We start from the raw sequence: 3,553 nt of genomic DNA, 5'->3' as shown, positions 1-3,553 counted from the left end.
ATAGAAAAGCGATAGCAAAAGCGATAGTACGAAAAGGAGTGAAAAAGGGGTTGAGGTGAGAGCTTTTAGCTCAGGAGGGAAAGAGAGTAGAGTGACGAAAAAGAGAAAGAAGTGTGATGAGTGTTAGTAGTGTTAGTAAGTATTGTTAAAGAGGGGTGATAAAGAGAGAGAGAGAGAGAGGGATGGCTTTCCTAAAGGTATGGGGAGACCTGAAAAGAAAAGAAAAGATTAGTAACCACCGGTTCCGTCGCCGCTGGGCCAAAGATCTCAGAAGCGCAGGGCCCGGTGGGCGAGTATTGACAACCCCTGTTCCTCTCTACTGCACCGAAGAACAATAGAGACGAACGGATGGAGATGGGCTGCCGGGAAGTACGGACGGTGTGTGAGAGGGAAGACAGGAAGGACGCTGTCACTTGAAAGCCATTCGATTAGCATCAGATATCAACCACGACAATCCCGGACCCCGAGATCGGCTCAGAACATCACCCGCGCGGGCCGGGATCCGGTGGATCAATCCGGATCACCAGCACCGGCGCAAGGATCAGTAGAGAGCGTCACCCGGACGTCCATCAGAAAGTCATAGTATTACTGATGCCGGCTTATGACTGTGCGGAAAAGGGGGTGGGGGAGGGGGGAAACTTCGCTGTGACATCACTCAGCCGACACCTACCGAATCTTACTTTCCGAAGTAGGTGGCGTTTTCAGGAGTACCACGAGAAGGTGGATGCACAACTTGAACGCGAGGGGCTAGAGCTCCTAACTAGAGGACTGATATCGCTACGCGATTTCGCATCGCATAGCGATTCGCATCACGTTCCAACCCCGACTCTCAGACCCCGAGGTCGACTCAGAACATCACCCGCGCGGGCCGAGATCCAACGGACCAGTGGATCACCAGCACCGGCGCAAGGGTCAGTAAAGAGCGTCACCCGGACGTCCTTAGGAGAGCCACGGTAACTCCCATTTCGAATGGATACTGGCAAAGGAGCTTTGTAACCGGGACGGAGTGGTGCGCGTAGGAGAACGGCTTAATAAAGTTGTAACGATACGTTACTAGCCTCGCGGGCCGACCAGCCGCCCGCAATTCCAAGGCTCGGCGCCTATGGCGCCCCTAAACTTCCACACCCGTGTCTCGGCCTTACCGTGGGGCCGCCCCACCACGCACCGACTCGCGTGAGTGGGAGGCCGGCCGCCGGTATATAAGGCGCTCTGGCGAGCGTATCGTGACCAGTGATGCCAGAAACGGGTCTCGCGGCTCACGGGTCAGCAATGGAAGGGATAACGCACACAAGCGCGAACCGCGTACATGTGCGCTCTGCGCTGCGCAGAACGCACATGTACGCGGTTCGCGCTTGTGTGCGTTATCCCTTCCATTGCTGACCCGTAAGCCGCGGGGCCCGTTTCTGGCATCACTGATCGTGACCAGTTCCCGATCCCGATTCCTGTCACGAACAACTCTCCGGATCCCGAACCGACTCTCGCGTTACACCAGGCTACGGACTTCCCGGTTGCTGGGACGGCGCATCCTGATACCCCGCGTTACACCAGGCTACGGACTTCCCGTAGTTAGGCCGGGCTTCTCGGTTGCTGGAACGGCTCATCCTGATACCCCGCGTTACTCCAGATTACGGGCTTCCCGTAGTTAGGCCGGGCTTCCCGGTTGCTGGGACGGCGCCTCCTGCTAGTTGATAAGTCCGCATCCCGTTACCCCCTAAGACCGTTTGTATATACCGCGACCCGTTTGTACCAAAAGACCGCTTTGGTCTACGCGCTCTAATAGATTCTAGTACCGCCTTGTATATACCGCGACCTGTTTGTATCGTACGACCGCACTGTATATACCGCGCATTATAATTGTAGAGCCACATTACGATTTCCGTTAGTATCGCGCCGACTCCACCTGTACACCCGGCCTTCGGACTACACAAGCGCGCTAGCCCTTCTAAGGATAGGCCGCGGAAAGCGCCGACGCCCCGTCCTTCTCAGGATAAGGTGGTCAGGCCGTTGGAATTACAAACGAAGGCCACGCGACACCCGTAGTATTTAAGATCCATTCTGTCCCGCTTAGAATAACCCTAGTTTACTCGCATGCGTACACCGCGATAGCAGAGACGTCCGCATGAGCCGCGCTCGCTTCCCGAGCTCCACGCGCAAAACTCTGTACGCACCGCCCTGGCATGTCGCATTGTGAATAACCACCGCTCACGCGAAATTCTGTACGCACCGCTCCCGCATGTTTTATTGTACAGCTCAATGTTAGACTTTGATAATCGCTTGATTAAACCTAATTGTTGAACCGCTTATACCGAGGTAAAGTAAGTTGGAGTTTTCCTCTTCTCCCGAATCCTGGCACCGGCGAACCTTGATCCGTGGCGTGCGGGAAAGAAGAACCGTTACAAAGCTCCTTTGCCAGTGTCCATTCGAAATCCGATCCTTCTTGCGTCACACCCGTTAGTCACACTTATCGTGAATCAAACTCATTTACGAGCGTTACATGCCGGACCGCAACTCACGCTAAATGTTCTGCGCCGCGATTTCTGGATAATTCGCGCTCGTAATATCGTCAAATCTGTAATTCACAAATGTGTTGCGTGTACTCGCGAACGCGCTGCGCTTCCCACACAAATCATGAGAGATCTTCCCGAACATCGCGTGACAATGGCAGTCCGATGTTTTTTGCATTGCGGCCTTGATTGCGCAGGATCCGTGCAAATTCGGGCCTCCGCTGGACGAGGGATTACGTCGCGTAAAGCATACATCGCGCTCTTTATCCGCCTTGCGACAAAAGCAATACATTTGGAGTTAATAAGCGACTACTCCACTCAAGCTTTCTTAAATGCTTACGCTCGATTTTGCGCTCGCCGCGGTCTACCACAATCTATGTATTCGGACAACAGGACAACATTCGTCGGGGCGAACCGAGAACTGACCGTCGCGTACCGGTTAGCAATACGAGATCCGAATTTCTTGAACTTGACTGCCACCGATAAAGTGATGTGGAATTTTATTCCCCCGTCTGCTCCGCATTTCAGCGGGTTGTGGGAGGCGGGCGTCCGTAGCGTAAAAACTCATCTGCGCCGCGTGTTAGGATATCATATGCTAACAGGGAGTGGTGCACTTGGACACAGTATAATTGGACACGGTGCAAATTGACACGTTACAAATGGACACGAGATTTTGCACACGGTTCAATTGGACACAGAGCATTTGGACACAGTAATTTTGGATACAGTAGCTTTTGGACACATAAGAAAATACGCATCGTTTACTTGGACACCGCTCAATTGGACACTGTTCATTTGGACACCGTTCGTTTGGACACAGAAAGATGCGCACCGTTCATTTGGACACCGTTCGTTTGGACACCGTTATTTGCCCACCGTTCGTTAGGACACCGTTCATTTGCCCATCGTTCGTTTGGACACCGTTCATTTGCCCACTGTTCGTTTGGACACCGTTCATTTGCCCACCATTCGTTTGGACACCGTTCATTTGCCCACCGTTCGTTTGGACACCGTTCGTTTAGACACCAAAATTTGATTTAAATTATACG

This window comes from Polyergus mexicanus, unplaced genomic scaffold (assembly GCF_030449975.1).
Source record: "Polyergus mexicanus isolate NDT 795.1 unplaced genomic scaffold, iyPolMexi1.0 SCAF_337, whole genome shotgun sequence".
In the NCBI taxonomy this organism is placed as follows: Eukaryota; Metazoa; Arthropoda; class Insecta; order Hymenoptera; family Formicidae; genus Polyergus; species Polyergus mexicanus.
The sequence above is the reverse complement of the archived record's forward strand: the minus strand, read 5'-3'. Positions refer to the sequence as shown.